We start from the raw sequence: 24,225 nt of genomic DNA, 5'->3' as shown, positions 1-24,225 counted from the left end.
GGAGAGAAGGGGGTGGGGAAAGGAGAGTGAGGAAACAACAGTTGGACAAGAAATTGAGCATGAGATACTATGAAAAAGGAGCTGCCTGTTAATTTATTCCTTCCAATGGAGATAAGATACATTTATGGTAAATCAGATTCTATGGCATGCTCCTATTCCATGGTGATTATAAGCACACAGAAACCTCTTCCAACTAGTTTTTGGCTGTTATAACATAAACAAATGACTAAAAATGGCTGAGTCTTGGTTATCACAACTGTACAATGAACACAGAAATAGGTTTTTTGTGAGACTTCAATGAGAGAATCCTTGTTAAATTATCATCTCGGTTGTTGGTCCTTGGTTAGTGCCAAAAATAATACTTTTTAACTGTGTCAGTATTTTTATTATGTATGTGTGTATACAATATATATATTTACATACATACATGTATAAGAACAATCACCTTTGAACTAGTTTAGAATGAGTTTCTCTTTTAAAAGCAGTCCTGCCTAGGATGTATGTTAATGGACTTACTAGCAACAGTTTGTTACTGACTGGAGAGTCCAAGCATGGTGACTGCTAATTAAGATTCTTCCACTGTGGCATAAGACAGTATACCATAATACTACAGATTATCGCTTGTAGTACTTTCATAATTAGTCCACATACCCACTAAGGCTGGCTTTGGAGGACTTGTAACCAAATGTGTGTACATCACAAGATGGTCATTAGGTTTCAAGAAAGTTAAACAAATGTGCAAATGTCAGTTCTAACTATCCCCCTCAGAAAGAGACACAGGCAAGCATAGTAATCACATTCCTCAGATGTGAAGGTCCTGTATTTTGTTACTTAGTTTTTTAAGATTTGTAAGATCCAGGCTGAGATCAAAACATTCATGTTGCCAAAATCAGCCACTGATTTTTCAGCAATGCCTGTGGTTTTATAAACAAGTCAATGCCCTTGTTGCCAAATGTCAGAACTCTCACATCCATTCTGGGGTATTTGTGGAATCGGGGGATTAAATCACAAACTGTGAATTCTGGGGGAGCTGGTTAGCAGGCACCTACAATGGCAGATTGGGGATAAGGGCACCTTACTCACTAGTCATATCCTATTTAGGATTTTTCTTTACCACCTGCACCTGTATAGAGAAGAACCTGGGGTCATAGGATGCCTCACAGTCTTTCATGGCCCGTGGAAATAAATTCAATCTACTAAATGCATTAATGAAAGGGTTAGTGGGACTAATATGAATCTGTAAGGAGAGCCAAAACAAAATTGGAAATAAGCCCCTGAATTTCTTCTGGAATTTTTATCACTGAAATAACAACAAGGTTTGTTGAGTAGTAAGCAGTTCATGGCTTGACTCAACCCAGAAGTTCAGGAAGGAATCTGGCTTCTTTAGCAAGGTTCACGCTTGAGTTTAAAAACAAAAACAAAAAAACAAAAACCAACCTATTGGTGGGTGCCTGGGTGGCTCAGTCATTTGAGCATCTAACTTTAGCTCAGGTAATGATCTCATGGTATGTGAGTTCAAGCCCTGTGTCAGGCTCTGTGCTGACAGCTCAGAGCCTGGAGGCTGCTTTGGATTCTGTGTCTTCTTCTCTCTCTGCCCCTCCCCCGCTCACGCTCTGTCTCTCTCTCAAAAATAAATAAACATTAATTTAAAAAAAATACTGGTGCCTGCTTAATATCCACAGTCTATCTTGAAGCAGGTGGATTTCGTGAAGCAAAAATGAAAATATTTCCCTGACCAAAGAAAACTAATTGTATTTAGAGAAATAGAAGAAAAAAAAATCTATCATAGACTAAGACTGACATGGAGTATTCATACAGACAAAATCTGGTTTTGCCTATTTTAGAACTAATATTTGGTTCAAATAGCCGATATATCAATATCGCGAATGTATATACCAGTGTCAGTTGAGCTTCTTTGTTACCAGAAATTATGCAGATGACAAACTCCTTCTCCAAAATAATAATAATACAGAGTATATATTAACTATTTTTCTAAACAATGAGTTATATTGGCTATGCAGTGTGTCATTAAACCAGTATACAGTTGTGTATCTCTAGGGAAGTTATCAAATTCTCATCCAGCATGCCTAGAAAAACCAACTGGGTGGTACAATGTTTTTCTGAAACTCTCTTCTTCCTCTCCCCTTTCTATGTTCCAGCTTAGCCTGCAAGTTACACATTAATTCTTCATCTTTGTTTTAGTTCAGTGCCTCTAATACATTTTCTTTGTACAAACACTTTACTTGCTAAGTTGGAACAACCTTTGAATTTTATTTTTGGGTATTGTTTTGTTTTGTTTTAAACTGAGCGCAGTTATCTGTATACCCTTTGTGGGAATCTTGAGTTCTGTTCCACTGGCAGGAAAGTCTATTGAGATTACAGGAGAGAATGTTCGTCTTTCTTCCAGCCAAATTCAAATTTTATTCAGTCTATGTGAAATGACTCTGTAAAGCCTTAACTTGTCAACAATGGGTGAAAACAATTAATTTTCAGGGATTTTGTTGCAAAATGGATTATGAAAGTGTTTGTATAAATCATTCATGGCGTGACACATTTTTCAGTAAATTAAACACTCTTTTTGTTTGATATAAAGGAAAGAAGAGCAAAGGGAATGAGATAAGGAAAAGAGAGGAGAGGATAAAACAAAGGGGGAGAGGAGAGGAGAGGACGACATGAAGGTGGAGTAGTTATGTGAGTGCAAAAGGAAAAGGCAGTATTTATTTGCTGCAACTGACAAGAGAGATACTCGAATTACACATCCTTTCTTACACTGTTGATCCTACTCAGGATGCCTTTCTAGCCCAGAAACATTTCTTCAGAGTCGGTATGGTGAATACAGTAAGTGCTCATTCTAGTCCTATAATAGAAGTGAAGCTTGGAGCTGGGCCTACATGTTTTCTGTTTTTTATTTCCCCCCCTCCCCCTTCTCCTCCTCCTCCTCCTCCTTCTTCTTTCTTCTGCTCTTTCTCCTCCTTTTTATCCTCCTTCTCCTCCTCCTCCTCCTCCTTCTTCTCTTCCTCTTCTCCTCCTCCTCCTCCTCCTCCTCCTTCTTCCTCCCCTTCTTCTCCTTCTCCTCCTCCTTCTTCCTCCTCCTCTCCTCCTCCTCTCCTCCTCCTCTTCCTCTCCTCCTCCTCTCCTCCTCCTTCTCCTCCTCCTTCTCCTCCTCCTTCCTCCTCCTCCTTCTCCTCCTCCTTCCTCCTCCTCCTCCTCCTCCCCCTGCTGCTGCTGAATTGTTTGCCAAATCTAATGTCAGCAAACTTGTTGTGCAACACATTTCATCTTATAACTAGAGTCAGGCCTTTGAAGGTGTCTTTACCTCCCTTTCCCATATGCTAACATGTTCTTTTTCAGATTCGCAGGGCTATTCCTAATTATCCACCTCCCCCCCAAATTTGTACCTAAGAGAAGGGAGCCCACTCTTTTCCTCACATCACTCTATCCCCCCAAGCTCTTCACAGAGTGGTGTGGTATCTATTTTGCATCAGATCGAATGTTTTATTTTACTACAGAAGACAGAGTTTGCTAAAGTTAGGATTTAAAATATTTTTGGTCAGGTATGGCAGATGACTGGAGAATTGTCTGCTACTCTCTTCGTGTTCTTAATTTCTCCTCTGTTATGATATTTTGCTCACAAGGTCAGGCAAGTCACTCACTTTTCTGTTTGGCCCTATTCACTTTATATTTATTAGAAAACTGAACATCTTTGATCAATTATTTTCCAGAAGTGGACTTTCTTCAAATGTTATCTACTGAATGTAGTATAATTGTCATGAGATTAATGAGGAAAAAGCCACAATAATGCAAAGAAGAGTGAACCTTATAGAACAAGATTCTATTTGAAAGGATGGACATTGTTCTTTCTATTATATCAGTGCCAGTGTGAATCTTACAAAATATAGAAGGGGTAATAAATTAATGACATGAATCACAGGACATAGGCTAACTGAACTGTGAGTCCAAACCCATTTTTTAAGTTGGAAAGATCATGACAAAGTGAATATTGTAAAGGAACTCACAATTGTCATAGAAATGAGAAGAATCTTTGAATGGTTGTAGCTCCATTGCTCATAATCAGATAGAATATCTCCCAATAAATCAGTTAATCAGGGAGGTAATTTTCTTTTCTTTAACAGCTGTGCGTCTTCTATAACCATGTACATTTTTCATTAAGTACCAAAAGTTTAAGAAAATAGAAAGCGTGGTATTGAACTTCCATAATCGTAAAGAATATGTGAATGCTAGACATTTTATATATTAAAATGTATATGAAAAATTGATCTATTAGAGTAACAGTCTTACAATTCCAGTGTAAAATACATTGAATAACTTATTAAGATTTGTGAATTTTTTAGATTAAAACAGGTTTCTCAGAGTCATCATTTTAATCTATTGAAATTAAAATAATTATGTGATTCGTAAAATTGTTTTGTCTATAAAATCAGATAACTGAACTGTTTAAAAAAAAGAGCATTTACCTATCGAATGAATTTTTTTTAAACATTTATTTTATTTTTGAGACAGAGAGAGACAAAGCATGAACAGGGGAGGGTCAGAGAGAGAGGGAGACACAGAATCTGAAACAGGCTCCAGGCTCTGAGCTGTCAGCACAGAGTCCGACGTGGGGCTCGAACTTACAGACCGCAAGATCATGACCTGAGCTAAAGTCGGCCGCTTTACCGACTGAGCCACCCAGGTGCCCCGCTATCGAATGCATTTAAATGGCTTACAGTTTCAGTTTATACATGGAACTATAGATTATTATAAAGATTTTAAAAATTATACCTATGATTTTTAAATCCATCAATGATTTTGCAAGATCAACTAGTTAGAAAAAGCTGGATGAAGTGAAAATCAATAGCTTTTCTTGGACCCTTCAGAGAAAAGATTTGAAGGGCAAATAGTCACCCCAAATCGGAGGGAAAGATGAATTTAGAAAGTCACAATTGGACTTCTGCTAAACTAGAATACAAGTCATTGGAGAAATAAATTGGTAGGGGAACTTATATTGTAAATTTGCCCAATTACTGGAAGCTAACTATACTAAACTAAACTAAACTAAACTAAACTAAACTAAACTAAACTAAAAACGAGGATTTCCTGGGGGCCATTGTCTTAGAAGAAGCCTCACACTTTAATGGGCTTAACTTCCAGGATCCCACCAATTTCTTAAAGTGAAGATCCTAAAAAGATCCCTTTCTGGCTCTCACTGAGAGAAGGAAAGTATCACCCTGGTTGAAATATAACAAGAGTCTTCTCCATAATGAAGGCATACTCTTCAAGGCAAAGCCTTTACTTGAATCTTGTGCCAAAGATAAGATGCAAGGCTTTTTCTAACTCCACCCCCATTTAGCCTTTCTGTCTCAACAAAGGGTGGAAGGCTATGCTAGAAGAAACATCTCTGAAAGTCATAGTCCAGAATTATAGGACCGCTAACAGACTGATAATTGTTAAGAATATAGAATGGACCCCTCCCGGACACCCTACCACCATACCTATAAGACTCCAGAATAATAATAGTGGATTGGAGCTGAAAGAGCTTTAGTATAAAAAAAATTCTAACAGGAGTATTTAGTGATGTGGTGTCTTAGAGCACAAGGGTCAGAAGAGAATTCTTGAGATGTTTTACCATGCAAAAAGGTGCTTTTATTTTAACAGAGTGATATGACCCACAGGCAAAAAGAGCTGCACATGTGATTGTGAATGAGGAGTGATTGATTATAGTTTTCTGTCCTGTGGGGGTGAAGATGACACTAGGGCTCCAGGAAATTGAGTCTATAGGTTCCTGAAGGTCTGACTAATGTTAAAATTGTGGTTTTCTAGTAAATCATTAAGACAGTTACAAACTATGATAGAATTTCATGTCCTACATGACTGTGATCTTTATCATTTCACCATTTGTTTCTCTCCTGCCTTTGTTCTTAGGTAGCCATGAGTATCCAAGGAATGTCATACGTATCACACAAGGTGTCAGCTTGCCTTTTGCCCTCAGTTTGCCTTTTGTCCTCCCAGCATTTAGGGTACACCAAAGTTGAGAAGGGAGAAAAAAACAAATACTATAATTTTGAATGTCCTGGTGTCTACAGCAACATCAAATATTAAATTCCAGTTGCTTGCTAGATTAACATAAATCCTCACACTGTAGGTTTAATTCCATGTCATGGATCAGGAGATTCCATGTTGTTAAGATGTCAATTTCCAACTTGATATGTAGATTCAACACAATCTCAAACAAAACCACAGCAAGCTCTTTTGTAGATATCAACAAACTGTTTGAAAAGATTAACTAGAAAGACAACAGACCTAGTATATACAACACAACACTGACAAAGAACAGGGTTAGACTTATACCACCTGATATTAGGTCTTCTTATAAAGTCACAGTAATCAAAACAGCATAGTCTGACAAGGGAACAGACAAATAGATCCATGGGATAGCACAGATAGCCTAGGAATAGACACACAAAAGTGTACCTACCTGATCTTTGATGAAAGAGCAAAGCAAAGGCAATTTAATGGAGAAAGAAAGTCTTTTTTAACAAACGATGCTGGAGCAATTATATACAGTGTGTGTGTGTGTGTGTGTGTGTGTGTGTGTGTGTGTGTAATAAGCATAGACATAGACCTTTCACCTTTTACAAAATTAATGCAAAATTCATTATAAGGCTAAAGGTAAAATGCTAAACTCTTAAATTTCTTAAACTATAAGCAAAAATCTAGATGGACATGTGTTTTATGATGAGTTTTAAATACAATTTCAAACCATGATCAATGCAAGCAATACGTAAGTTGAATCTTATTAACATTTAAAACTTTTTACTCTGTGATAGACACTGTTGGGAGAATGAAGAGAAAATACCACAAATGGAGAGAAATTATCTGCAAAATAGCTTATATTCAAAATATACAAAAAATTCAGTAAGAAAATTAACAGCCAAGTTAACAAATGAGCCAAAGTTCTAAACAGACAACTCGCCAAAAAGGATATACAGAAGGCAAATAAGTATTTGAAAATATGCTCAAAACTCTTTTATCTGGGAATTTCAAATTAAAACAACAATTCTAATACCTATCAGAATGTCTAAAACCTAGAAAACAGATACTACATATTGCTGGAAAGATTTTGGAAAAATAGGCATTCTCGTTTATTGCTGGTAGTAGTGAAAAGCCAGTATAGAAGAAAGTTTAGCAGGCTCTTGTAAGATAAAATATAGACTTTTTATATAAGATGGCACTTGTATTCCTAGGTATTTACCAAACTTATTTGAAAATTTTATTCAAAACTGGCATGTGGAATATTAATAGCAGCTTTACTCAGCTTTTCTTGAATTTGGAAGCAACTAGGTACACTTCACTAGGGGAATGGGCGAATAAACTTGATATATCCATTAATGGAATTTTATTGAATTACTTAAAAAATGAGCAATCAAGCCTTGAAAAGATATAGGTAAATCTTAAAAGCATATTTCTAAGTGCAAGAAGCAGTGTGAAAAAGTTACATAGTGTATGATTCCATTTATATGACATTATGGGAAAAGTAGAATTATAGAGACATTAAACAGATCAGAGATAGTTGCTATGTGTTTGACAGGATGCCTTTGAGAAATGACTAATTTTAGGACTGGGTAGGAGATATATAAGAAGCATCTAAAGCATCTTGTAGTGCCAGAAAATAAGAAGGTGTTCAATAAAACAAGAAAAAACAATACAATGATAAGGGCATGTCAAAAGAATATAGGAGCCAATTGTAAAGCTCCCAACAATAAAAGCTGGAATTATTAGAAAAGAATAGAACAGAATAGATCCAAAAGTACAGAATAAATATACTGAAATAAAGAAATGATTGAACAAAGAAGTAATTAATGCTTCTGAAGAATTTCTGGTAGTCTAGGTAGAAAATTGAAATTAGTTCCTAAGGCCAAAGTGGGTTGCTTCATTTTTCTATATCTTGAAGAGTAACTGAATCAGCAGAGAAGTGAACTGATTCACCATTGTTCCCCACTTTAAGGAGGAAATTAAGCAGAATTAATTGTGTCCCATAGTTACAGGAAACACACCAATCACTCATGGAGTTTCCTGAATTTGGCAGTGGGAAAGCCTATATGTTGCCTTTGAGGCAGGATATCAAGCATACTGGTAACAAGGCTGATCAATGAACTCCTTATTCCACTTTTTAGGAAGCAGCAAGTTGAAGTTATCTCTATCAGAGCTCCTAATCAGCCCTATCTATAAGAATGTAAACCTTTGCTGACATTCTTTTCTCTATGAGAATGTTCCTTTACCACATTTTTCATTGTATTTTCCTGATGAATTCTACGTCTATCTTAACAAATTCAGGAATATCATTTGTATTTGGACACTAAAAGTTGAAGCACTGAGTGAGAAAATGTTCCATAAAACTGAAAACAATAAAATAGTATTAAAATGTATAAGAGGCACCTGGGTGGCTCAGCCAGTTAGGCGTCTGACTTCAGTTCAGGTCATGATCTCACAGTTCACGAGTTTAAGCCTGGCTTTGGTCTCTGTGCTGACAACTCAGAGTCTAGAGCCTGCTTCAAATTCAGTCTCTGTCTCTCTCTACTGCTCCCCCATTCATTCTCTCACTCTCTCTCTCTCTGAAAATATAAGTAATTATTAAAAATTTAAAAAATAATAAGTAAAATATATAAGCAGTTTGAATGAAATCAGAAGATGATTTGCAGATGTCTGAGTGAAGAGTATGGGTGTTTCTTACAATTACATAAGCCTAAATTTTCTGTCAAAGACTAAAGAGTATCTTCAAAGTTCAGACCTCAAAAAAGACCCAAATTTGCATACTTTAACATAGCAGAATCATTATACCAAAGTCCGTGTGATATCCAAATAGGGAAATATAAAAGATTGAGAAGTTTTCTGTATCTTTTCATCCCTGTTAAGTGTGCCTAAATTTTTGATCCTTAAATAAGTGTTTGCACAATGATACAGAGCTACTTACAAACGTGCTATGAAAATAGCTCTAAAGGATAGGCAGTATCCTATTTTAAATTTATCAAACAACCTATCTGCAATTTGTTCCTCCTGTTCAGACACATTATACAAATTGAACAGTCAGGTTATCATCTCTTAGTCTTAAGGAATAAATTGCAATTCTAGACCTCTAAATCTGAATAGCAGCTTGGCCTTTGTTAACATTTAATAGCCTGCAAAGTCTCATCTGAAGTCAAAAGACATATTAACATGGACTATCTTCCAAAGAAGTTTCAAATAAAGGACTGTCCCCATAAACACTGACATTTTTAAAAGGATATGTAGGTTTTCCAAATCAAAGTGTGTTTAATACATATGAACATGTATTAACCTTTACTCATATTTATGCACTCACATGCAAAATATACTGTATGGTATTTATGCATTTGTTTACTTTATCCTCCCCATCTAGAAAGTAGACTTGAGGAAGTCAGATACTTTTCCTGTTTTGCTTTGTTTTGTTTTTCACTGCCAAATACTTAGCACCTAGAAGTGTTTAATATATAGGAAATTGCTCAGAAAATATTTGTTGTAGGAATCATTTAATTAGTCAATGAGTGGTAAACGTTAGCTTATTTTTTAATGCATTCTTATATCATTGGGTTAGTTAATACTTTTAAAATGTAATTCTAACCTAATTTGATGATCCAGAGTCTTCTATCCAGGAAATATATAACAAGCAGTCACTTTGCTATTATATATTTACATTTATTAATTATGAATTGACAAGAAAACATTTGGAAATGCTAAAATGGGATTATGCACGAGTAATTTATCATGTCTTGATTCATAATTAACTTACTTCATTTCACTTTGTTTCTAAACTGTCAAAAATATAAATGCAGATTGATTATCCATTTTCAAAACATGTTCAGGTAACAAATGCATGTCAGTGCTTCAGAGCTCTCATTCATGGTACAAACAATATTTTTGAATAATTTCCATATAATTTCTGCATCCAAAATAACTGGAGGCTAACTGAAAACAGCAAAAAAAGATGTTTTACTTCATTTGGTGTTAATATTTTGGTGATTTATCATTAGCTTTATTATATGATAGTCCTTCTCTTAGAAAGCTTTCCTTAAACTTAAAAGTTTACTGAAGTGCTCTATATCTGTGTTACCATAGCATTCTATTGCAAAAATTTGCTTCTTCAAAAGTTTACTCTCTATTTGCCCAAAACCAAGGAATTAACTTGAGGATCAAGACTGTGATTATTTTCAGTGCACAAAAACAGTATTCACTCAGCAACGGTGGTGAACTTGAAGTGATGGAAGAAATATAAAACCATTAAGATTCTCTGTGCTTTCAGGGCACGTGGCTCTTGATCTTAGGGTTGTAAGTTTGAATCCCATGTTGGATGTAGAGATTACTTAAAGTCTTAAAATTTAAAAAAGGAAAAAATTAAAAAAAATATTTTCTGTCTCTAAACATATGAAAGATTGCTATAAATTCTGAGGAGTAAAACCCACAACTGGGAAAAAGGAAGAATTTAAAATATTCTTTGTGTCTTCAATTTCCTTCATAAGTTTTTCTATAGTTTTCAGCATGCAGATCTTTTACTCTTTGGTTAGGTTTATTACTAGGTATTTTATGGTTCTTGGTGCAATTGTACATGGGATCAATTTTTTGATTTCTCTTTCTGTTGTTCATTATTGGTGTATAGAAATGTAGCCAATTTCTGTACATTGATTTTGTATCCTGCAACTGCTGAATTCGTGTATCAGTTCTAGCAGCCTTTTGGTGGAGTCTTTCGGGTTTTCCGTGCAGAGTATCATGTCATCTGCAAAAAGTGAAAGTTTGACTTCTTCTTTGCCAATTTGGGTGCCTTTCATTTCATTTCGTTTTCTGATTGCTGATGCTAGGGCTTCCAATACTATGTTAAACAACAGTGGTGAGAGTGGACATCCCTGTCGTGTTCCTGATCTCAGGGGGAGAGCTCTCAGTTTTTCCCTATTGAGGATGATATTAGCTGTGGGCTTTTCATATATGGCTTTTATGATGTTTAGGTATGTTCCTTCTATCCCACCTTGGGGGTTTTTATTAATAAAGGATGCTATATTTTTTCAAATGCTTTTTTTTTTGTATCTATTGGCAGGATCATATGGTTCTTATCCTTTCTTTTATTAATGTGATGTATCACGTTGATTATTTTGCAAATATTGAACCAGCCCTGCAACTCAGGAATGAATCCCACTTGATCATGGTGAATAATTCTTTTTATATGCTGTTGAATTCGATTTGCTAGTATCAGGTTGAGAATTTTTGCATCCGTGTTCATCAGGGATATTTGCCTGAAATTCTCCTTTTTAGTGGGGTCTCTGATTGGGAATCAAGGTAATGCTGGCATCATAGAATGAGTCTGGAAGCTTTCCTTCTGTTTCTATTTTTTGGAACAACTTGATAAGGATAGGTATTAACTCTGCTTTAAAGGTCTGGTAGAATTCACCTGGGAAGCCATCTGGTCGAGGACTCTTATTTGTTATGAGATTTTTGAAAACTGATTCAATTTCTTCACTAGTTATGGGTCTGTTCAAATTTTCTATTTCTTTCCATTTGAGTTTTGGTAGTGTGTGGGTGTCTAGGAGTTTTTGCATTTCTTCCAGGTTGTCCAGTTTGTTGGCATATAATTTTTCTTAGTATTTTCTGATAGACACAAAGAAATGGAAAAACATTCTATGCTCATGGATTGGAAGAATAAATATTATTAAAACATCAGTACTACCCAAAACAACTTATACATTCAATGCAATCCCAATCAAAATTGCACCAGCATTCTTCTCAAAGCTAGAATAAACAATCCTAAAATCTGTATGGAATCACAAAAGACCCTGAATAGCCAAAGTAATATTGAAAACGAAAAACAAAGTGGGAGGCATCACAATTCCAGACTTTAGCCTCTACTATAAAGCTGAAATCATCAAGGCAGTGTAGTATTGGCACAGAAACAGACACATAGACCAATGTAAAAGAATAGAGAACCTAGAACTGGGCCTACAAACATATGGCTAACTAATCTTTGACAAAGTAGGCCAGACTACCCGATAGAAAAGGCAGTCTCTTCAGTAAATGGTGCTGGGAGAACTGGACAGCACCATGCAGAAGAATGAAACTGGACCACTTTCTTACACCATACACACACACAAAAAAAACCTCAAAATAGGTGAAAGACCTAACTGTGAGACAGTAAACCATCAAAATAGTAAAGGAGAAAGCAGGCAACAACCTCTTTGACCTCAATTGCAGCAATTTCTTGCTGGACACATCTCCAAAGGCAAGGAAATTAAAAACAAAAATGAACTATTGGGATCTCATCAAGATAAAAACTTCAGCACTGCAAAGGAAACAATCAACAAAACTAAAAGGCAACTGACAGAATGGGAGACAATATTTGCAAGTGACATATTGGATAAAGGGTTAGTATCCAAAATCTATAAAGAATTTACCAAACTCAACACCCAAAAAGCAAATAATCCAGTGAAGAAATGGGCAGAAGACATGAATAGACACTTTTCCAAAGAAGACATCCAGATGACAAACAGACACGTGGAAAGATGCTCAATGTCACTCATCTTCAGGGAAATACAAATCAAAGCCACACTGAGATACCACCTCACACTGGTTAGAGTGGCTAAAATGAACAAATCAGGAAACAACAAGTGCTGGCGATGATGTGGAGAAATGGGAACCTTCTTGCACTGTTGGTGGGAATGCAAACTGGTGCAGCCACTCTGGAAAACAGTGTGGAGGTTCCTCAAAAAAATTAAAAATAGAACTACCCTATGACCCAGCAATAGGACTACTAGGAATTTATCCAAAGGATACAGGAGTGTCGATTCATTAGGGGGCACATGTACCCCAATGTTTATAGCAACGCTTTCAACAATAGCCAAGTTATGGAAAGAGCCTAAATGTTCATCAACTGATGAATGGATAAAGAAGATGTGCTTTATATATATAATGGAATTCTACTTGGCAATGAGAAAGAATGAAATCCTGCCATTTGCAGCAACGTGGATGGAACTGGAAGGCATTATGCTGAGTGAAATAAGTGAGTCAGAGAAAGACAGATACCATATATTTTCACTCATATGTGGATCCTGAGAAACTTAACAGAAGACCGGGGGGATGGGAGGAGGAAAAATAGTTCTAAGCAGAGAGAGAGGGAGGCAAACCATAAGAGACTCTTAAATACAGAGAACAAACTGAGGGTTGATGAGGGGGCAGTGTAGGAGAGGGGAAAATGGGTGATGGGCATTGAGGAGGGCACTTGCTGGGATGAGCACTGGGTGTTCTATGTAAGTGATGAACCATGGGAATCCACCCCCAAATCCAAGAGCACTCTGTACACACTGTATGTTAGCCAATTTGAGAATAAATTATATAAAAACATTAAAACAAAATAAAATATAAAAGATGAGATTCTAGAAGCAGCATCTGGATTAACATAATTGATTGTTCCTATAGCTGTAGATTCAAAAGTAAGATTTACCATTATGGAGGCATAAGCAATGTTATCCTTAAAGCAATATGCTTTTATCTATTATTATCTATTATTATGCAAATATATATTATTATGCAAAATAAAAGGATAGAGAAGTTGATGTTTAGCATTTGTCAATAATAGGAGAATATATATTCCATTAAGAATTTTTGGGGCGCCTGGGTGGCGCAGTCGGTTAAGCGTCCGACTTCAGCCAGGTCACGATCTCGCGGTCCGTGAGTTCGAGCCCCGCGTCAGGCTCTGGGCTGATGGCTCGGAGCCTGGAGCCTGTTTCCCATTCTGTGTCTCCCTCTCTCTCTGCCCCTCCCCCGTTCATGCTCTGTCTCTCTCTGTCCCAAAAATAAATAAAAAATGTTGAAAAAAAAAATTAAAAAAAAAAAAAATAAATAAAAAAAAGAATTTTTTAGGGTTTCGGGGCGCCTGGGTGGCTCAGTCGGTTAAGCGTCCGACTTCGGCTCAGGTCATGATCTTGCGGTCCGTGGGTTCGAGCCCCGCGTCGGGCTCTGTGCTGACAGCTCAGAGCCTGGAGCCTGTTTCAGATTCTGTGTCTCCCTCTTTCTCTGACCTTCCCCTGTTCATGCTCTCTCTGTCTCAAAAATAAATAAATGTTTAAAAAAAAAAAAAAGAATTTTTTAGGGTTTAAGGAAAGTATAAAATATTAGCTTAGTAGAATATGTATTGAGATATAACAACTTTTAAGATCCTTATTTCTGAAATTATGCATTTAATTTTTTTTTTATTTTATGTATCTGATTACCATTTTGTGTGTGTGTGCTAAATGCCTGTATAGGGAGAAGAATATCTATGTCTCACCACTTACGGTATAGTGTATCATAAAAGGCTTATGGGACTAAAGAGGAAATTAGTGTTTAGTTTCAATGAAAAATTATACACATTAAGTGTAATGTATTTGGCTCATTTGATTTTCAAGAACTGAGAGTACCAAGTAATGTCAACTAATGGGGTATAGAAGTAATATTATCAAAAATGTCATATGCACCCAGTGACAACTGTTCCTATGGGGACTACAGCACAGTTGAGATGTAGAAAGGTCTTTGGCAACTCAGTTACCTCCTTGATCCTTCAACAACTGGAATTCTTAATCTTTCAGTATTATAGTGAATCAGCTTTATTCCTTGTTACCGTTGTTACTACTACTAGTAGTATTCTATTCTATTCTATTCTATTCTATTCTATTCTGTTCTATTCTATTCTATTCTTATAGCTACTATAACTCTATTTTATATCAACACACTAGCATATACATGAAATACAGAATATATAGACATATAGAGAATATATAATATAAACACATACATATATACATATACACATATAAATGATGTAATGCAGTTCTACTTTGTTTTTTTCCTAAATGGATGTCTCAGGTTTAAAAGTGATGTTTTATTTCTTGGAATGAATATTTGTGTTCCCAAAATTCATATATTGAAGCTTGATCCCCAATGATGGTATTTGGCTGTGGAGACTTTGAGAGATAATTAGATCATGAAGGTGGATCCCTCATAAATGGGATTAGTGCTCTTATCTATGGGAAGAGATATGAGAGAAATGATCTTTCTCTTCCATGTAAGGACACAGCAAGAAAACAGCTGTCTGAGACCAGTAAGAGGGCTCTCACGAGAACCTGACTATCCTGGCACCCTGATCTTGGACTTCCCAGCCTTCAGAACCATGAAGAATATTTTTTTTCCTTTTTTGTTTATGTTACATAGTCTATAATTTTCAGTTAATGCAGCCTAAACTAAGATATTTCCCTCAAAACTCCTCTATTTTCAGTGAACCTGTATTGTATAGAGCTGTGTTCTTTCATACAGGAGCCATGAATTTGAATACATACTTGAATTATATGAATACATACTTAAAGTAATTAAACTTAAGTATAGTTAAAAGTTAAGTTCTTCAGTCACAGTAGCCATATTTCAAGTGCTCACTAGCCACATGTGGCCATGTTATCTTATTACACAGAATAAATTATTAATATTTGTTCATCACAGAAAGTTCTATTGGCTAGCACTGCTATAAAAATTAGAAATAATACATTAAAGCACTTAAAGTATATCACCGCCACTTCTTAGCTAAGTGACCTTAAACTATCTCTTAATTCTTAGAGGTTTTAATTTCCTCATATTTATAATATGGGTGGTAATGGTACCTGTATTATAAGCTTTTTACCATGATAAATTATTATACATACAGTCTTTTACAGAGTGACTAGTAAATTGAGAAACTGAAGATACAAATGGACAATAGTAATATCATATATAAAAATAAAATTCTGACCCACAATCTGCAGCATCCAGTCCAGGAAGCCAACTTAGTATCTGTATCAATCAGTCCTAGAAGTCAACCTATTACCTTTAGCAACCACTCCAGGAAACCAGTCTATAACCTATGTAGTAGTTGACCCCAAATGAGCAGGACTTGTTAGTAACTGACCGCTTCCCTAACCTCCCTCCCACCTTCCAACTTAGGACCAAATGAAGAAAGCTAAATATTTACCCCTAACCAATCACATCAGGTGCTGTGCTTGTAGGCAATCCACCTACATCCTTCCCATGCTAACAGCCTTTAAACAAGGCATACTTGAAGTTTTCCCTTTTTCCACTATAAAGTTTTCCCATTCCTGTTTGTCTTTGGGTCTGTGCCAAAATGCAAGTTGTAAACTTGCTTTTATTTAGCAATTATTACAGTCCCTGAATTATTGTACTCTGTGAAAGATGGCGACCTGTTGAAAGGAGTCAGTGTATGTAGTCATTCTGTTGGCTATATTGAAAATCCAGCCTTTACAAAGGACCATGCCATTTTGTTTCTGTGTGTGACTTACAGATTTAAGAAAGAAAGCATGGTGATTTACAATGGCATGTATGTCCTTTATGGACTTCCCCTATGTTTGGATTGGCTCTTGATCTGTACACCATTTTGCTCCTATCTTGTGTCAAACCTCCAACCCTCTCTAAGGACAAGTTCAACAACACCCATGACTTTATAATAGAACACCAAATTTGGGAAAGTAACACTCTCCTATGGCATTGCAGAGTCTATTCAAGAGATCAAATACTTAGCATATATTTTAGAACAGGTCAATGATACAGGATCCCTTTTCGACATGCCTTAAGCCTACTTAAAATTGTGATGATTTCCATCAGAAGTATGGACTTATAGAATTACATGGCTTTGTTCACCTTTTAGAGCAAAGGAAAGAGTGAGTTCTCTTATTAACTAGGAATGCTGCCTCCATTTTCAAATGAATGCAAATATGTTCATGAATTTTCAAACCATATCCAGAAGGAAGCTGCTATGTTTTACAAGACACATAGGATCTATTCACCTTGGCAGATCATCTTTACAGGAACTTAGGGATAAAATTATATAATGTGTAATAGTGGTGCTGGAAAAAATGATCCGTATTAAGCAGTAATTCTTCAAAAATGTGCTATGAATTGAAGACTTAAAAATGCCTCACAATATAACTCATCTAGATATGAAACAAGTAAGATCCACTAAGAATATACTTTAAATTATCAGAAAAATGAGAGATAAAGAGCCTTAAAACGATAGACATTTAAGGAAAATATTCCATATTTCTAGCAAGTCTCTTCTCTGAAAAGTACAATTATTCTCCAAAGTTAGAGAATTTAGACTGATTTGCTTGTGTTGTAATCTGCTTCACTAATAATAATTATACTGGCATCTCTGTTTTTTAAAAGGTGTATATAAACTTTTTCCTGCAGAACTAAAAGCCAATAACTATACTTCATTCAGGCCTGTAGGCACTTAGAAGAGAAAAAAAAAATTAAGCAACCATTTTTCTTTTGACATTTACATTACCACTTTTTACAACATTTATTAGTGGCTACATTTATTTTACTGTAAGAATAGACAAGCAATGCTTTAAAATCTCTGATTTCGGGCACTTCCATGCATTCATTTATATAATTAGCATATAAACTTATAGATGTCATCAAAAGATTTTGAGTCTGTCTTTAGATTGTCCTCTGACTATTGGATGTGATGTTTAAGGTGTGTGAGTGTGTGAATAAAATTACTGAAACTGTGAGCACTTTCTTTCCTATATTTTTACTCACATGAAAATGTATTTCTACTACTTACCTAGATAAATTAAAAATTGAAATCAATGAAAATCCTTTGGATTTCGCTGGATCTTCTGAAACTCATTGCTTAAATTTTTGTTTGATTTGATTTTGTTATTTACTGTTACAGGTGAAACCTAGAGCAGAAACTATTTTTATTTTAATTTTGTATTTGCAGTTAATTTGCTTCCATTATAATGACACCTGTAGGAATTAATGTTTATGCCTTTTCTTGTTTACTTTATAATTTTAACCATTCTTTGAGATAGATAAGAAATTGATCACTAATATTCAGACTTATTTCTCTAATTCATTAAAGTTTCTTTTCATTATTAAAAATAATTTCCCCATTCCTTGATTATTTTCCATCTTTAATTCTTATTTAAAAGAACTCTTGCTTCTATTCTGTATTCTTTTTTCATCTCTGTCCTTTTCTTATATGTTCCATTAATTTCAGAAGCATCTGCTTTGATTTTCAAAATGGCTCCAGAACCCAATCTGTTTTGGATTTAGGTATACTACTTTATTAAATATAGCTTTTAATTTCAAGCCACTTATCCTCATTCCTAGATTTCCTCTTCTCTCTCAACCCGCTTCGTAGTTGTATAATCTTTTGGATTTTTTCACACACAAAAACATATGCATTCCTTTTAGAAATATGAGCCTCGTTTTCTTACATTGATTCTACCTTAAAAAGAGATTTATAAGACCATGGAGTTGTACAACTGTTTTGTGCTATTATATTTTATGCTCAGTGTATGTTATTTTTTCCTTTGCTTATCTCTATGGGGGGATATATTTTTTTCTGTCTACAATTGGAAGCGAAACTTTGATTTAGAGAACTACGTATACTTCTCTATCTAAATGTTTTAAGAACTGACACAGGCTTAAATTCACCATTTCAAAAAATCTCCTATGGAGAAACAGGAGAAAGCTAGATCTGAAAGATTTTTTGGCAGGGAGTTTTAACTTTGTGATTATTAGAGCTTCTTCCTGGTTTGTTCTGGCATTGAGGAGATAACTTTGCACAGTGGCTCTGCTCTTTGTTCTCATTCTGGATTAGCTAAAGCAGTGCTGCTTAATCTGGCAAGTGATTCTCTGATGATGAGCCTGGAAGTTTTCTGTGTTTTTCAAATTTGTTCCCATCAATACTTTCTTTGGCAAAATTCCTTAAAGTCCCTGAAATTTATGTGCCACTCTTACCAATTTTCAAAGAGGATAGAAATTAGGCTCCTATTTTACCTTCTTGTGAATCATTAAGTAGGAATCCTGCATGAAATTGGGGCATTTGGGGCAGGTACTTTATGTAGAACCTATTCCAATTGTTTATGTTTTTCTTGTTTTGTTTTGTTTTAATCCAAAACTTGTGTTTGTTCAGCCTTTCTCATACACATGGTTCCAAAAGCCAAAATATTTGAATACTCCTGTCTTCTATACTGGCCATCTAAAGCCACTGGAAAATTTTGTTGTTTCTATTTAATGTTTAAAATTTGGTGGCTGAATTGGTTAAGCTCTGATTTCGGCTCATGTCATGATCTCACAGGTCATGAGTTTGAGCCCTGCATTGGGCCCTCTGCTGTCAGCATGGAGCCTGCTTCAGATCCTCTGTTTCCCTCTCTCTCTCTCTACCTCTCTCTCAAAAATAAACATTAAATTAAAAAAATTTTCATTAAAAAAGTAAAATTTATCTGTTTTTATTTTCCATCTCTTTTTTTTACTTTCTCCCAGGCAGGGTCTTAAGCAATCTCTAAGATATTGTTCACCTCACTTCCAATTCAAGTCACAGAGAAAACACTTCTGCACAGACTCTGACATACTTCACACTGAAAGGGTCTCACTTTAGCAGTTGCCACATTTCTCTGGCTTGTTGAGAACATCTCTGATGATGTGGTTCCAGGTGTCTACAGGAGCCCTCTGGACACTTACACATGTGCATCCCCCATGTGCAGCAGAGCCGGTGGCCTAGGGGAAGCCTCCAACCAGTCAGAAGAGAGACAAAATGATGATGACTTCTCCATCCCTTCCCTCAGCAGACCATGCTGAGACACGTTTGTAGGACTCCTCAGAGGTTTCTAGAGGATTAGAACACCAATCCCCCACAGGGATTCTCAACCCAATAATGCATCGTTGTATTGCCTTTTCTGCTACTTTCTTTCATTTTATTCTCACTCCTATCTGGAATCACATTCTAAACAAATAGCCTGTAAGCTACACATTAACTAGAACTGAGCTTTAGGAAGGGAATCCAGGCTGACTGTTGGTACCAAAAGCAGGCCCACTGTGCATAACATAGGATTCTGGACATGGTCCACGTACCTACCTGATGACCAAAGGACCACATGTGGTGATAAGTGATGTGGTGATTCACCCAGTCATACAAAATGATTACACTTTTCTAGAATGTCATGAGTGGAGGCTTCTGATAAGGTACATGTGAAGGTGAAAGCATTGGGTGACCCAGTAATTAAAGCCATTAAAACTAAAATCTCAAGACATGTTGGGCAACCTAGAAGCTTCCATGGATGAGCTAAAGAGATTCATATTTCTTGCAACCTCAAGGATTTTGTGGACAAAAATAGGCTTTAGTTTTAATTTTAAGAGTGGCTGAGCAGCAAAAAATATTGAATGCATAGTTTTTGCAGACATCTTATTCCAGCTACACAGACTTCAATAGGAAAATAGAAAGATTCAGATATCTGTGATTGGGATATCTCAGTAGATAATTGTGAGAATTTTGAACCTCCAAATTCTCATTAATCCTCCAGACAGGGTGAAGGACTTAACTTCACTTGTTGGAGAAATAGAAGGTGATAGTTATTTTGTCAAGGTCCCCCTCTACTTCTGTTTATTTCCTCCTGGAACAATAACTAGTCAGGCCTCAGCACACACAACAGGATGATAGAGTTTTTGCTCTAAGGAGGGGTCTTACATGGGAAGAGTTAGAGATCCTATTACTACAAACCAGAAGGAAAACAAAGGAAGATGTGAATGAATAGATCTTGTTGAAATTGGACAGGTGGGCAAAATTTAAAACTTGGCAAGGAGAAACTTCTTGACAAGGAGAAACATTGACAGAAAATATTCATGTTTTGTGTTTAACTTTTTACTTAGGACATTTGGAGCTGGTGATAAGACTCCCAGTACTGGGATGGTTTGTCAATTGTGAACATAATCGTGGCCTGCTGTTAATGTGGTGAAATGCTAAAATTGCCACAGTAAAATATTGAAGAAGAATTCAGAAGCTTACATAAATGATGGGGATGTTAGAAGGGATTTATTATATGCTGGTGAAGAATTCCTCCTACTTCAGTAGGATACACTCTTCACTGAGGCAATAGAGATGCACTGGTGAGGAGGCCTTGGAATTTTAGATCATGACAATGTTTGCTATAATATGTAGGCTGGAACTGACTTTTAAAAATGCCACCATGGACCTAGGTTCCTTAGTATTAATGGAAATTATATATTTTTTAAGTTGGCAGAGGCCATATTATAGCATTTTAGGATTACAATTACAATGTGGGACAGCAGATCTAGAGTGGCAAACAGAGTACCTTAATCCATAGATTTCACTTGGGCAAAATAGTGTGGTATATTAAAGATCGATCCAGGCTCTCCCCCCACTGAGAGGTAGTGTCTACCCTACTATCTCCACTTCTATCTGAGTGGCTTCTGTGACATCTTTGACCAACAGAATATGATAGATGTCTCCTTGTGCCAGTTTCCAGGTTGAGGCCTTAAGAGACAGCTTTTATGTTCTCCTATCTCTTGGAAGATTTACTGTAGAAATGTGTGCTTGGAGAAAACTCTGATATGAGAAGTCCAAACTATGTAGAAAGGCCAGGAATGAGATGCCATGTGGAAAGAGACACAAAGAGAATCTAGTGAGCCATATTACTAGAAATATGAGTAAAAAAAAAATCATAGCTGAAAATTTCTCAGGCCCGGGTGGGTACATGAATCAAAGATCAATGAGCTGAGCCTTTCTGAATTTCTGACTCACAGAATTGTGAGAAAAATTAAACATTTGTTTTAAGCTAGTAAATTTTGGACTAATTTGCTAAACAGAGATAATTAGAACAGATGAGCTCTATAGAACTATACAAGTATAGTTTAACTTGTACTTTATAGTTGTATTTTATCGTGATTATATTTATTTTCCTGAAAATAGTAAGAAGTGACAAGCAGAAACAAAAGAGTCAGATCCTGCAATGGAAAATTCTGGTCCCTTGCCTCGTTTCTAAGTCTAAGACAGTTCATAGACTAAAGAGGATATTTTATCCTTTTACAGAAGCTCTCTACAGTATCACCTCAATTATATGAAGTCTTCCCCTAAACTGTATATAGGCCTTTACTAGGGAACTGTACATTGAAGGAAGGAAAATTGTAAAACCTAGTGAATGCTATTGAACTTGAGCTTGAAGTACCAGGGGATCCAAATGATATCATGGTCCTTCAATAAAGAAGAGGATTTGTAGTGATGAGCACTGGGTGTTGTATGTAAGTGATGAATCACTAAATTCTACATCTGAAATAATATTACACTGTATGTTAACCAACTGGAATTTAAATTAAAAAATAAAGAAAAAAATAAAAATAAAGAAGAGGGCTTTTTTTGGGTCACCTGGGTGGCTCAGCCGGTTAAGTGTCCAACTCTTGATTTCAGCTCAGGTCATGATCTCATGGTTCTGGGATCAAGCCCCACCTCAGACTCTGCACTGACAGTGTGGAGCCTGCTTGGTATTCTTTCTCTCCCTCTCTCTTTACCCCTCCCCTCCTTGCTTTCTTTCTCTCTCTCCCTTTCAAAACAAATAAACAACAACAAAATGGGGCTTATTTGGCAAGATAAAAATTTATCTATTTATCTATCTGTCTGTGTTGTGAAGTCCTCCTGCAGGTTCACCTTGCCTGAGCCTAACGGACTTGTGGACCCACACTGTAGTCATTTCTTTAGTTCTAGAGTGTATGATTGCCATAGGAGCAAACGAAACTCCCATACTTTTTTCCTGATTGTGGAATAAGAACTATCATGGTAGGAAACCTGATCTCTAAACCTGATCCCCAACCTGGCCAAGAAAGTAAATCAGAAGTTATAAGCAATACCGCATTGCAGGATGAATTCAGAAATCTGGGCCCCCATGAAAGATTGAAAGGATTCCAGGGTGTTGGTGCCTACCATTTCCCCATTCAACTCTTGTGTATGTCCCTGAAAGAAATCAGCAACAGATAAGTATAAGTTAAACAAAGAATTCATAACCCTACTCATGGTTGCTAGGCCAGAAGTGATATTTTTGTTGGTAATAATGTAAAACATGTTATGAGATATTAAACTGGCAATTTTTGTCTTTTCAGTTCCCTTAGTAAGAAGGGTCAAATGGAGTTCATGTTCACTACTTTACCCTAAGGCTTTCCATGTTTCAGTTACTGTATATACTACAGGAAACTAAATTATCTGAACTTAGTAGTCTCTGCTATATTGATGGCTTTTTGCTAATGGTACCTGGCACACACTCTTAATGCACTTTCAATAAGCTCTAATACCCCAGTTTGCAAACAAAAAGAATTCATGAAAAATTCAAAGGTCTACTACTCCCAAGAAACATTTAGGTCCAATGATTTTGGAATTTCCAGGACATCTCCCCTAAAGTAATGGTCAAGCTATTGTATTTTCCATTCTTCTCATACCCCTCTTTGTTCCCCACGTTGAGTACGAGATACAGTACTCAGGAGTATATCCATTTGGAATTTTAAGACAATATATGCCACACTTCCGAATCACATTTTATTTATTAGATGATGTAGAAGTTTGTCAGTTTAGAGTAGGGTCTAGAACTATAGAGGACTCTGTAGCAGCATCAAGCTTCGGTAAACTTCTACCTCTGAAAACATGTGACTCAGCATGTTTGCTGGTGATGTAGACATCCATGGTGAGAATGGATGCTGTGTGAAGTCTCTGGAAAGATTCAAAAGGTGATTTTAAGATTAGACTTTTACTAATCTGAAGCAAACTGTGCATTCTGTGGCAGAGAACTATCCTTTGTCTGAAAATCAGCCTCTAGTATGCTATTGGAAACTAATTGGCAATGAGCTCCTGACCATAAGACATCAAAATTATTATGCAATGGCAGCTGCCCATTATGAATTGGGTGTCTTCAGATATATGAAATAATCAGTGTTGAGAGGGCACTGTAGCAATAAAACATCACAAAATTGAAATGATACATTTAGAGTTAGGCTCAACCCAGGAAACATCATGTGGTAGAAATGGCACATTTAAGATAAGGCCTAAAAAATGTCCAGAAGGCAAAATTTACAAGAACAGGTATCTATTTAGACTCCTTCATGTCATACATTTATTTTACATCTTTCCTTCAATATATAACTAGTCTCCTGTAAATATTCCTTATGATTTTCTTATGGAGGAAGAGATAATCTTCCCTGGTTCACAAATATAGCAAAATATAATATGTGCAACCTGACATGAACTATTGATATTGTAAAGACTCACTCAGAGGTGCCTCTACAAGTGATGATCATGAAGGCATATACTTCTATGGGGAGATGTGAGAGGAGTTGACCTAGTTATCAACTTTATACATGAGGGCA

This window comes from Neofelis nebulosa, chromosome 1 (assembly GCF_028018385.1).
Source record: "Neofelis nebulosa isolate mNeoNeb1 chromosome 1, mNeoNeb1.pri, whole genome shotgun sequence".
In the NCBI taxonomy this organism is placed as follows: Eukaryota; Metazoa; Chordata; class Mammalia; order Carnivora; family Felidae; genus Neofelis; species Neofelis nebulosa.
Note: the sequence above shows the minus strand (reverse complement) of the source record.